This window comes from Coffea eugenioides, chromosome 10 (genome assembly GCF_003713205.1).
Source record: "Coffea eugenioides isolate CCC68of chromosome 10, Ceug_1.0, whole genome shotgun sequence".
NCBI classification, from domain to species: domain Eukaryota; kingdom Viridiplantae; phylum Streptophyta; class Magnoliopsida; order Gentianales; family Rubiaceae; genus Coffea; species Coffea eugenioides.
In genome coordinates, this window is record NC_040044.1 from 17,361,422 (window position 1) to 17,375,649 (window position 14,228).

The following is a 14,228-nucleotide window of genomic DNA, read 5'->3' on the forward strand; positions in this document are numbered from 1 at the left end:
AAACAAGAAAAGCTCTTCATTGTTCCATCTTCAATTTCTACTTAAATCTTGAGTTTTGACCGATGGTTTTGGAAAATATTTCACACAAGTGCTCTCTAGGGTGGTTTAAAGCTTTTGATGGATTGATTTTGGAAGGGAAGCTCTAAGTTGATAGCTTTCTTGGATTTGAGGTAAGTTGGATAAACAAGTTTCCTTTTGTTCTAAAGTTGGTTAATTAAGGGTTTGTGGTGGTTAAGTATGTTGTTTTGTGGAGTATTTCAAGGGTTGAAGGAATTTATGGTGACTTTCTGATTTATTGGGTATTTTTCTGATTTTATATTATAATCATGGATTGGTCATGAAGTGATGGATTAGAACGGTGTAAGATGGAGCTTGTATGCGTTAATTGTAATCGTTTGCGAAAAATTTCTGGGTTATGCGAAAATTCCGGTTTCTAGGGTTTAATTTGGGGGATTTTCTATGGTTGGCTTGTAAGATTCTAATTGGCTTGATTGAGAGGTATTGTGTGTGAGAACCTTGAAAAAAAAATAATAATAATAAATAAATATGTACTTATATATATTTACACTTGTTGCTTGTACATTTTAGACTTTGAATGAATTTTATTATTGTTGGTTCTTAGATAAGTTTGTAAAAATAAGTTTAAAGTCGCAAATAGGTTAATTGTGCAAAATATTAGATTATTTGAATTTTTGCCAAGTTAAGTTAATATTTCTTGACGTTGAGTGTTTTATTGCTTTAATATTAATTCCTTGAATTTCAATAGCTAATTTTAAGTGTTAATAACGTTTGGGGTAATTGGGAATCTAGAATTAAGACGAAATCGTTTTAACTCAAAACTTTTTATAATTTCGTTTAGGACGTTGAATCTCGATAGTTTAATTTTGCGAGACTAGTATGCTAGTAAGCTATCGAATTTCATTTGAGGTTGTCGCGTCCCATTTTTTATAAGAAAAATAAATAAATGGTTTAAAAAGTGAATTTTTGATTTGAAAAGTGAATTTTGATTTACAAAGAAAATGAAGAAAAATATGGGTTTAAATGGGACTTGAAAATGCGACGATTTGACCCAAAATATAGTTTAAAAATGATTTTTTCGAATAAAAAATGGAGGCGCCACGTGGTATAGAGTTAAGGTGTACCAAGTCACCTAAAAAATGAATTTTTAAAGAAAAACAGTAGAAAACCATTTTTAAACGACTCCAAACCTACGAAAATCAGAGAAAAAGATTCGGGAGTCACATTTGAAGAAAGGGAAGACAAGGATAAGAATCCAAGGCACCCTTTCAACCTAGCCAAAGCTAGTTGCGCGATTTAGTCAAAGATTTTCTTATTTTAACCTAAAGATTTCTCACATTTGGATGTACTATATAAATGCAAACCCTAGACCTAAGAGGGTATCGGGGGGCTCGAAATTTCTCTTCAAATCTCACTTGGTACCAATCACATTAATTGTGACGCCCAATAAAGACTCTTTGAAGAGGTCACGAATAATACGAGACTCTAAGAAAAGAAAAAGGAAAATAAAATAATTATACAAATATACGTGACCTAAAGGAATGCATCATGTCGAGTGCGTGGGACTAATGTTCATGACTCAATTTTCCCTTTAATAGAGGGAATACGAGCGTGCTAAGGCTAGAAAGCCAAACTCGTCCATATCCCATACTCAAGGGGTATTCCCTAATCTAATCAAGCAAATGCACTAACCTAGATCTAATGTTTAGATGAAATGCAAGTCTAATGTCATGTTTCATACAAAGGGGTAAGTAATATACATATAAGGGAAAATACGGGGGAAGGGAATATGTATAAGGAGGGATGTCATGATAAAAGACCCTAAAAGGTGAAAAATGCATGAGATGAAGTGATTTTATCACACAACCATGATCTAACGCTCGAGGGGCTCCTAAGGTCTAGCGTTGGACTAGCCCATGTCTACAATTTCCCACTAGCATTGGACTAGTGAGAAAAGTCGGAACGAAGGGCCACAACTAGCGTTGGACTAGTGTGGATTCGCGAAATTGACCACAACTAGTATTGGACTAGTGTGGTGACGTCACACATCGGTTACAAACAAATAAATCATGTAAGACCTAATAAAAGCATGTAAACACATAAATCACGCGTAGCACATAACACATAAGCATGGTATCTAGATGCAAGACCCTAAGAAAGCGATAACACATAGCACATAGACATGCAAAACACACATAAGACAAATAAAGCAAATAAAGCCCTAACTATTACATTCGGGGGGAGCCTACTACAATCTAAAGGGGGAAGTAAAACTAAATAATTAAAATAAATACCTAACTATTACAAATTTGGCATTCAAGTGCCTTTCAAATGATCAAAATTGAACTAAAATGAAATAAATATACTTAATTAAATAAAGTGAATAAATAAATAAATAAAATGAAGGCATGCAATTGAGCACATAAAGTCACATAAGGCACATAGGGTCAAATAAAGTAAAAAATAAGGGACAGAGTGTACGTCCCTTGAGTTGATGCCCTAATGGGGTGAAATTACTTATTTACCCTCCAAAATAAAAGAAAATGTCAAGGTACCACTTTAATTAATGAATAATCACAAAAGATAAAAAATGAATCATGAAATTGAATCCATTGAATCATATAAACAACCCACATTCAAGAAGTCAGAAGAATAAAAGACTTGATTGCAATCATTAACAAAGTTTTGGGGTCCAAATTAAAGAAAAATAAAGTTTAGGGCCCTATTTGCAATTAAATTAGAGATCCAAATGAAAGAAATTGAAAATGTCCAGGGCCACAGTATAGTTAAGGAGAAATCCAGGGACTGATTTGCAAATCCAGTTACCAGATTCTTAGAAAACAGGCCATTGGGCCATTTTATTATTTGTTTGGGCCAAACCTTCCCCAGCCCAATCGAAACCCAAACAAAATAGATGGGCTAGCCTACACTTTACAACAAAATAAACCCAACCAAAAGAGTGGGCTGTTACTTCCTAAGCCCAAGTCAGAAACCCTAACAAAAATGAATTAAACCCCATTTTATAAACCCAAACAAATATTATGACCCACAACCTAAACCATAATACTAAACCCAATAAGATAAAACCCAACTAAAATTACTAAGCTTTGATTATGCATTAAATCCCCAGAATTAATCTATCCAAAAATCACATTAACTCGTATCACAGAAGAAGACATTTAAAGGGACAAAATTGATTAAATTTTCTAATTCTCTGGGACAAAACAGAACAAGGGGCAGCTTGAGGGGTTAGAATACAATGAAAATAGGGACCTAATTGAAAGAATTATGAAAGTGTTGGGGTCCAATTATAAAGTCATAAAACTTTGGGGAACAAATTAAAAATAAAAGAAAAATTGAAGGACTAAAATCGCGATTTATGGAATTGGGTCATCTTCTCCAATTGATGGAAGCTCCAGACGACTGCTTCTTTCACATAATGAAGTTCGAATCCATACAAACAGGAAAAGTAAGAAAAAAGGAAAACCCGTGCATCAAGACCCCTCAAAAATCTCACTTCTTCCCGGAAAATTAACAATTATCTTCCGGCAAGCATTGTACTTGCTGGAATTTCACTTTCCTCAAACGCGCAAGCGTAAATCATTTGTCATTGGTTTTGTTCAAATTTTGTTTGAGCATTTTGTCGAACAGGTGAGATGCATCTGAAAGTTGAAGGAAATTCTTCCTTCTATTCGTTAGATAAGGGCCCAGAATCTTCTTTTTTTTTATCTCTACAAATTTCAGTCCAATGAACATCAAAAGCATACACAAATCGCGAAATCACATATGAAGCTATAGGCAACTAAGAAAAGAAGAAAAAAAATAATCTCAGAAAAATAAACAATAAAAGCTTCAACAATCCAACACTGAAACTCGAAAATTAGAGAAGAAAAAGAAAGTTTACAGGGTTAATCTCGGTGAATTCGCAGGTGGTGGTGGTGGATTCAAGTGCTGACCACAAGATTCAACTCTTCCGCCCAAGCTCTTCTTCTTTTCCCTTTCCTTCTTGCCCGAAATTCCTCCTCAGTTTCTGCCTTTTGGTTCGGTTTCTTTTTTTCCTTTTGTTCTTTATTTTCCAGATTTTTCCTACCTCTCTTGCTCGGCTTTCTTGTTCAGTCATCCCTCACCTCCTTTCCCCCTTTTTTCCGTAGCTATTTCTTACTCCCTTAGCTTTTCCGTCGCCCTCACAGCCGAAGTCTTCACTGCCCGAAACTTTCTTTTTGTTTTTTATTTTGATCAACCCCAAAACCCTTTCCCTTCTGATTTTTCTACTGCCGAAGCCTCCCTCTCTTTCCCTTCTGTCTTTCAGCTCCCCTGGACGAAGCCCTCTGTTTTTTTTTCTTTTTTTTTGCTCTCCTCAGCTGCCTTGTCTGCCGCCCCTCCCAATCCTTTTTCTTTTTTTGTTCCCCCAAAATTCCTTAAGCCACCAAATGTCTAGACACCTCACCCCTTAGGTGCTTAGTTGTCTAAAATATACTATGAGGCATAAAACGCGCGTTGCGCGTTGGGATAAATATAAAATATGCCCCTTTAAGCATGTGGATTCATGGAACAAAAAGTTTGTTGTTTAATAATTTGTGTACACAGCTAAGCAAAAATATACATGAATAAGTAGACGGCAAAATCATTTCACAAAAATGGTACGAATATTTATTTAGATTTATAGAAAGGTACTGCTAGGATTTAACGTTAATACTTTTTTAGTTAATATTTATTACTCATTTAGCATGAGAATAAAGTTCAATATTTTTCATGAAGTGCAGAAGCATAGGATGTGATGATTTGAATATATCGTACGTCATAAGAGAGCAAAAGTACTGTCGCGATATAAAAACTACTTTTGTTGGAACTTGGGAAATTCTTCTTTCATCTCACTCCATTTCTTTTTTTTTTTTCATCACAGTGGGTATTTGGGGCCGAGGTACGCCCCAACTAATCCCACTGCGTGACCGCGAGAGGCTGCCCGACATCATCGGTCAATGGTAACGACTGTGATTCGATCCTTGGTTGGTGGCTCTCACCCAACTGGGCTACAACCACCGGACCGAACCCAGACTGGGCTATCTCACTCCATTTCTTGTTTAACATGAAAATCAAGTTTACTATTTTTCATGAAGTGTAGAAACATAGAGTGTGACCACAAGTATATATTATGCTTTGCAGGACAAAAAGGGAAATACTAAGCTAAATTTGAAGGCATTTTCATTATATATAGCAATATTGATCCAATTGTGATTATAGTAGCTTGAAAAAAAAAATTATTGAATTCTCATATTAGTTGACTATGAGTTAACCGAATTGAACAATGAATCAAAACATCAATTAAATCAATTATGGTTCATACACTTCCTGAGAATCACAATATCACAACATCTTTAAGTTACAATTTTTGGCCTATCTCGTCTACTTGAAGTTGCTGTGAGTTAGCCTGGAACTCTGTCATTTGTACATGATTGCATGAGGACTGTACTTTTGAAAAAAAAAAAAAAAAAGTCATAAGAAGGAGGGTCCTATTTTACATCTGACTGCTTCAAAAGCCCAGTCAAATTTGACTACTTCTGCAACAATGTGGAGTGTAAGGAGGAGCTACACAAGACAAACTCTTTTTTAATGGTTGTATTTCCAAAAAGAAAACACGCGGACACCAGAATTTGATTATCATCAATGAATGATGTAGGACCTGCTGCCTTTCCTCCAATACTACCAGCAGTAGAAAATCATTGAAACTCCAAGCTCTACATACGTCTAAAATGATATCCCTGCTAACTTATCAACTCCCGCGCAGAAACGAAGACCAGAACCAATTTGCTCTGAGGTGGGACATACCCAGCAAAAGATATGTGGTCCTAAAGCCTGCAAGTCAAGTAAATCACCTATAAATGCCTAGAAAGCTAAGACCATATGTCGGAGAGCATGTAGTACCATGATATCTACAGTATTAGTTAGTAAACTTCTATGCATAAAGAGCCTAATTTGATCAGCCAAATGAAATGCCTACTCTAGACTCTCTTATTTGCTACTAAGAACAAGAGAAGAGAGAAACAACTTACTGATATCATATTCTCATAAGCACCAAGATCATATGGATGTGAATACAGATAACCTCCTTTTTCAGCAAGCCACATAGCTCTCACACCTTCATGGTACTGTACGGTAAAAAAGGTAGGAAGTGGTCATCAGACTTGATTAGATGCCAGATAGATGAAAAAAAATTACTATCACCACCAATGCAAACCTCTATTGTGGTCTTGTTTTGCAGAATAAGATAAACATGCCAAAACACAAAGATGGTCAGCACAAGAGTCAATGACACCAGCAGGAGCCCTGAAATGACCTGAAGGCTAATCTGTTCAAGTTGAATGCAAGGATATGCAAAATTATAACTTGTTGAAATATATATATAGTAAGAAGTTTATACACAAGATGCGCGCTAGCAACTAAACAGTACATGCCCAATTAAACATAAATTATAAAAGCACTCGTCAATGTTTCTATGTCTGTACATCTTTATCTATAGTATATACATATTTGTTCTTCAAGCAAGTCACTGTAGCAAAGCATTGTGAATTTGATACAAACATTATAAACCAAAAGTATAATGAAATAGTATGTTTTGAGAATAAAAACCTAATCCCTGAAGCAACTTTTGTCACGAGCATATAGTTTTCTTAAATCAGGATCAAACAAAAGGATTTGCCATTTGAAAATATATTTATCCCGGCCATCATCCAAATATTATACTTGTTTGTGCTATTCTTTTCTAAAACCATCTATATTTTCTTTTCCAATTGAAAAAACCGTGACACTGGCATGTCTGCATTGCTGCAAAGCAACCCCAACCAAAGTCTCTAAATTCTCCAAAGCAACCACAACCGGAGACTCCATAGTTTGGATGGCTAGCCATATCAAAAGCTCTCCTATCAGTGAGCAAGCGACAGAAATCTCTTGTACATGGTCAAAAATTAGCACAGAACTTAGCATAAATTCAATAATAATCAATAAGAAGACAAATATGCAACAATAATGCTGTCTTCGAATCTTTCAATACCATTATCCGGAGCACTTTATCACTAATTGCAAGCAAATGTTCAAAGCACTGATAGTGAAGAATGCCACTAACTCATTAGACCTCTTAGATACAAAATTTATGACCTTAATTTACTGGAATTTAGAGTCAAAAGTGAAACTTAAGCAAAGGCAATAAGTTGTCAACTCTATCAACTTGATCTTGGTGGTGCCATGGTCAATTAAAAGATGTTCTCAATAGTCCTGCATTTTTGACTTGATGCATTTACCAATACTGCCTAAAAGTACTTTTATCTGCATTTTTCAAAACTCAACATTATCAGTACGTAGAACCTTATATCTCTATAACCAAACCACTAAAATGCAGATCCACTGTCCCCAACCTGCCACATAGAATGATGAGACCAACATCCTAATGCTCAAAAACTAAACGAAAATGATACTAAGGGTGCCTATTTATGCCACATGACTGCAGTATACAGGTTAAATTTTCTTTACTTTCTAGTTAAAAGATATGCAAAAAATTGAACTCGTGCAGAAGTAAAAGTACAATAGCTAAATTCACAAAAGTTTTGTATCTTTTCAGTAACAAAAAACATCAAGAACAATTGTTCTGAATCAGTACATGAAAAATATCAAGCCTCATAATGAATATAGATTCTGCTGTCTAAAATCCTAATGTAACATTGTTCAACTCTAGATTAAACTCCAAAATGTAAGATAACAGAGCTAATTTGCAAAACTTTCATCCTCTGTAGATTCGTCAGTCCCACAAGCTAGAATACATCATTCAATTCTGATATCAACTGTACCGGTTAAAAAGAGAAAAATGACGAGACCAATATGTTGCAGCCAACAACCTCAAACACTTTTTAAGTTCTTAATTGCGATTTTCATGAAAACATAAGGTAGAGCAAAACTACCACCTAAGTAAAGCGATTAATCTTCTCATGAATGTGAGCAATCTCCATCAGCACTTGTTCAAAGCCGACAATGGTGTTGCCCTCGCCCTTGGTATGCGCAACTTCCCTTCGACAAACCAACCACAACTTCAAAATATAGAGAAACAGAACCAAAAATATTAGAAATTATGCTTCACAATTTATAAAAAACCATAAGTTCAAACAAACAAAAGGAAAAATATCAGCCAAAGGAACAAAGAAGGATCTCCCCTATAAGACTTACAGTCACTACATTAATTTCAAATGTATTTTAGAAAAGCCAAGCTACTAAAATCTCAGGAAAAAGAAGCAAACAAACCACACAGAAGTAAGAGCATCTCTCCCAAATTTTCTCATCTCCAAACTGGTGAAATAAAGAAAACAAGCATGCTAGCAGAGGAAGATCTATAACAAAAATAAACAGAAGGAAGGTTAAATAATGTTCAAGGTATTCTAGATAAAGTAGAAGCATGGAATAGATGACTACATGCATGCATAACCATATTCATTTTAAAGTTTAGGATTTTTATGCTGTAAAAAAGGATATAAAGGTACATGATGGCAAAGCCATTCGTGGAGAAACTAATATTGCCTCTAGGCTGTCTGAACTTAAGTGTGGTGCTTGAATCTGCTTGGAGCCATTGAATAAGTGTTTGCAGGGCAAAAAGGTGATTTACAACTCTACAATCGCTTCATATCTACAACAGAAAGAAAGGCAATACAAGTACTAAAAATAAAACAAGAATCTAGCTGGATAAGGAAGAATTGGAATAGATTGTTCAAACAGAGAAGAAATACAGAAAGAGACAAACCTAAATCTAGGTGATTCTTTCTCATGAAATGCATTCCCAAGTATCACTGCCACCAACCAAAAATCCAAACATTAGAACTCAGAAAATCAACCCAAATTGTTACAACAAAGACTCTTAGAAAAACCTTGAAACCCAGTTAAGCATTCAACCTGCAAACACATTAGTTTCTTAATTAAAAAATTACACACGATTACAGGAAGACAGAAAAGTATTTCACAGGATTCAGGATTATCCCTTAAACTTACTTCAAAAGTTTCATCTTATCAATATTCATTAACAAATATATAGCTTTCAAATCATATCTTTTATACCAATTACCCTAACACTTTCCTTAAGAGTTAAGAATTTACAAAAAAGGAAAGAGGTTCCACCATAGTTTCACAAAGGCCTCATTAGAATCTATACCGACTTTTCCAAATAGATCACTTTCATATTTTTCTAACCAAAAAAAAAAGTGAAATAACACATTACCAGCTTCCAGTATTATAGACAAATTCATAATTACAAAAAATATCCTCAAGATAATTTGGCAATTTAAACTTTATAAATACAAAATAAATTGAACACGTAAAACCAATGATTTGGGAAAAAAGGGGAAAAAAGGAACTGTTGCTCGATGGTGGCATTACTTGAAATAATCTATCTTTCTTTCTGGGATCACTGTTGCTGCTAATATAGCTATTAGGATTGTTACAGTCAAACCTGCAATAGTAAAGTTTAAGCACTCAATTTATAACAATACCAATAATAAATAAAGGGAAATAAATGAAGATGATCAGATGGTCCATACAAATTTATAAAAATAAGTAGATCCTAGTTCAAATTAAGGAAAAAAAAACCTTAGGAAATAAAAGGGAAAAAAGAATGGCTTTTTATTTTCTTTCCTTTCAAGAAAATTCAGGGGGAAAACCCCATATGAAATGAAATAATTAGGAAAAATAAAGAAAATCACATATGTTTCACTATACTACTTTAGCTTCTATTGATGTTCTAAGATAACGACGATCTAAATATCAAACACCAAAACGGATACGAGGGAGTATGGTACTCTGATCCTTGTAGGGTTTGAAGCTTTTTCATTCAGATCATCTCAAAGAGGGCAAAAGAAAAAGGACAGATTGGTTAGAAATTAGAAAAAAATAGAAAAGAAAGTAAATAGACAAATTTAAGGAGTTACCGATGTTGGCTAGCCTGTGGTGGGTGTGCAGCTCTAAAAATGCATAGTATTTGAAACTCCATGTTTGAACAGAAATATAATAGCTGACCGATCTATATAGTCAAACACAGATTTGTCAATTATGCATGCAACTTTGTTGGAATCCTTGCGCACTACAAGCACAGATACAGAAATTGAGTGACTACCTTGATGTTTCACCTAGCTACCCTTTTGTTTATGAGATTCGAGCATATTGATAATGGCAATAATGAAGGGATCATCGATGTTTTTGGCATTGAGTTGGATTTCTGTGATGCTGCCAACTCAGAGAAAGAGGTCCTCGAGCTGCTAGACATGCTTGATTGGAAGTGAAGGGCTGGGTAGTTGCTTTCTAGTCTGAACACCTTGCTGCTGAAGATCAAATCTGACCTGGTTGGTGTTGGTTCTTTCGAATCCAAAGTTTGTATATATGTTCCTGTCAATGGTCAATAAGTATCCTGGAAAGCTTTTGATATTGATCTCTATCTCTTGTTTGTAACATGCCGAACTCTTCCCTTCGCCGACTCATTCCATTTCTACACGTTTCCTCCACCAATCTAAGGTGCTCGCCCTATACCTGTCTCTCTCTCTCTCTTTCAAGTATCTGACTTGTATTCATCGAATGAAGAGTGGTTGCGCTCAGAGATTATTGTTGCTTCGGGTTAATTGCTTGCCGGAGCAGACCACTATAGAAATTGAAGAAAACTCTGAGACCCACCTGCAATAGGAGGAAAGAAAGAAGAGATGAGGGCAAGATAGAAAAGAAAGGAAAACAAATGCAGGAGAGAGGAAAAAATAAAAGAGAATAAAGAAGAAGAGACCAAACGTTTTAGAGAGGAGGAGTTCTGAGGCGGCAGAGTTCTGAGGAGAAAAGAAAAAGAGTGAACCCTAGCAACTCACCAAGTATTGAGATTATCACGATCGGAAGAGAACAACCAAAACACAAAACACCGTCGTGGCACTTGTCCAGGAAACACGCACAATCCATGTGAGAGGACGACCAAGACGAAGTCGAACCAGAGAGCCTTTCGGCTCATAAACCCAAGCAACACAAAAAAAATGGAGAAAACACAGAGTCAATGAAGAAACGAGCTACGAAAAAAGGAGTACCAGGAAAAAATGTAGAAAAACAGAGCAGCTGGGCGAAAAAGTTTCAACGCCGGGGGACGAATCTCTCAGAAGCAAAACAACAATTTCCTTTACCCTGCAACAGCGCTCAAGTAATTAGAAAAAAATAAGACTAAATATTAGCTTGGTAAAGGCCGGGGGAATAGGCAATCAGATCCAACCACTAATAGAGCTAATGCTGAACAGAGGAAAATGAAGAAGACCTGGGAGAGAAAGCAGCAAGGCGAATAATGCTGGGAGAGTAAAAGGCTGAAGAGAATAATGCTGGGAGAATAAGCTCGAACCCATTAATGCTCCGGCTGAAAAGCTGAAAAAAAAGGCTGAAGAGTAAAAGCAAAAGTAGTACAGTTATTAAATGAGGACGAAGGCTAGCTGGATTACTGTAATTGGAGCGACCAAGGGCAGACAGGAGGAAGGCTAGCTGGATTAGTGTAATGGGAGACACCATAGGCAGACAGCCTTTCTGATATACGACAGTGGCGGACGTCATGGAAGAAGACAACGAAGCTAAATCGTGAAAAGAAAATGAGTGAAAGAGGCGAACAACACAAAACGACGTCGTCAGGAACCACGCACAGAGCACGTGAGAGGACGACGAAAACCTCCAGGTCACCACAGCTCTTCGGCTCTTTATCTACTTATGTTGAAAAGAGACACTTGTCCAAATGCATGTCTCCCCACTTGTCATTTTCACACTTTTTTCCTTTTTCTCCTTTTTCCCTTTTTCTTTTGTTTTTCTGAAATTTAGTATGAAAACAAAAATAAATAAAAAATAAAAACCAGAATAAAATAATAAAATAAAAATCCTAGAATTGAAGCAAATAAACCTATTAAATTAATTAAACAAATAAAGTTAAAAAAATAAAAAATTTGGTATCTACAGAGGTAAAACTTGGGGTTAGTTACAAATGAGGGACCTAAGTGGAAGGTCGAACAAGTTGCTAAAAGACCAAAATAGCCCTTCTCCAATTCAAATCCACCATGCAGCCATGGAATAATTCTTGAATAAACTCAATTTCAATCACTTCCAATTTCTGCCGGTTCCATTTCCACTTCTCAATCTAACACCTTCCATTGCCATTGCCGACTCAATTCCACTCACAACACCTCAATATATATACATTCCACTTCCCTCATCTGCGGCTTAGCTTTCCATTTCAGCAACCCCAACATTCCACAACACCATTCCAATTCACTTCACTTCACTTCACTCCCAGTTCAATCAGGTATTTGGAAGCACTCACCAAAATGAAGTGCCCCTAGTAATCACGTCTTGTTTATACTCCGGGTTCGGAGTCCAAATCTGCGATAAAACTTTGTTTCAGAACTTTAAAAATCAACTAAGGTTCGAAACGTAGACATTTCGTTCAATAAGAATCAAGACATGGAAATTCACTTGGAGAATATTCGTGAAACACTCGCTCACTTTTCAAACTATATAACTTTGTAACATTTATACTTGAAAATGCCATTTGAGTCGAAAGTACAAGGAAAACGTATTCCTAGTAGTCATAGTTGTATTTCTCAAGGGTACAAGTTCGGCCAAATCCTTACTTATATACCTCGGTAAAAGAAGACGCAAATATCCTAGATGGTTCAAGTAGTAATCACTCTTAACCCTTACTCAAGTCACAAGTATATTTCTCTAGCCCTTGAGCGTAAATTTGGGCAGCATGCCCTTTGTATTTACCTAATTTTTCAGCCATTTTTGACTTCATTATTTTCCTCATTCAAACCCAAAGTTATACACAATATAAATTCATCACACTAACCATTCAATAGGCTCAAGACAATACAAGGACACAAATTCAGGCTAACAACAAGTGCGGAAATGAGCTTTAGTAAAAGAAAGATTTGATAGGGTTTTGTGGAATAGACACATTCGAGGCTACGCTTATCGGATTGATGTTCAACTTATACCGTTTCGAAGCTAAAACAAAGGTCTACAACTTTCATGAAGATCACTTAGTCAAATTTCCAGTGTAACCTTGTCAAATTCCCAATTCACAGAACCAACTTCCAACTAACCGGCTAGTTAACCGTACTACATTTAAATGGCCATATTTCAGGCTGCCAAAGTCCGTTTAAGGCGTTCTTGGAGGCGTTGGAAAGCAAAGACAGAGTACTAGAACTTTCATGTTTTGGAAAATGGCTAAATCAGCACGGTTCATAGTGAATAGACACGGTCAATTGGATGAACAGTCCAAAACGGATCACTGGATATATCCTAGGGCAACGAGGGTATTTTGGTCTTTTTACAGGATACGTTGCTCCGATTGGGCTAAAATTTTGTAAGAAACTATAAAATATCATTCTCTATAACTTTCATGTTTTGTTCCAAGCCTAATTCGGACTCTAACATCACAAACTGGAACCCGACAGAATGGGCTAAAATTTTCCAGAAATCTGGAATTTTTCATTTTCACTGCAACCTTTCTTGATTTCTTGCTCCAATCATCACTACAACCACTTATATAAGTTTAGATACAACATATATCATCCATATAGCAAGTATAGGCAGCAAATACCTCAAACCCTAACTCACATATGTCACCTTTAAATCATCATAACAACTTGTATCACTACTAATCCAACCACAACATGAATTATACAACAACTTAAACCAAAATAAAAGAACCAAAGCCATGGTTTAGCCTTATATCTCAACAAATGAAGCTTGCAAGAGTAATACTTCACCTCCTCTTGGAATTCTTGGTTCCCCTAGCTTCTCAAGCTCACAACTCACACTTTAATCGGTTTAGAATTTTAATTCCTCACTTGGATAGCTCAACTCAAGAAGAAGGAAGTTTGTTTCTTGCTCTCTTTCTCTCCTCTCTTGTCTCGGCCAAGCAGCAGAAAAATGGAGGGAAATGGAGCAAAATGAAGGATAAGAAGGTTGGACTTTTGGTTTGTTTAAGTAGCCATGGTTGAGTGACACTTGTCACCACTAATACCAACTAAAATTTTCTTTTTTCTTTCTTGCATTTTTAGCCCTAAAATTCGGTCAAAGCTAGCTGGAAAATGAGAGGATATTTTACTCAAATATTAATGAGCTTGTATGGTAAGAAAGTGGTGATCAAGTGGTGGGTTCAATCGGTAGTACACGGT

At 35.9% G+C, this 14,228-nt stretch overlaps 1 long non-coding RNA gene across 1 annotated transcript; it reads right to left on the reverse strand.

Moving 5' to 3' along the window:
• Window positions 1–8,831: 8,831 nt before the first annotated feature.
• Window positions 8,832–10,254, reverse strand: LOC113748806. The gene is made up of 3 exons (XR_003464472.1): window positions 10,160–10,254; window positions 9,975–10,066; window positions 8,832–8,843 (listed from the first exon to the last, which is right to left on the reverse strand). It is a non-coding gene; the product is annotated as an uncharacterized LOC113748806 (long non-coding RNA).
• Window positions 10,255–14,228: the final 3,974 nt, after the last annotated feature.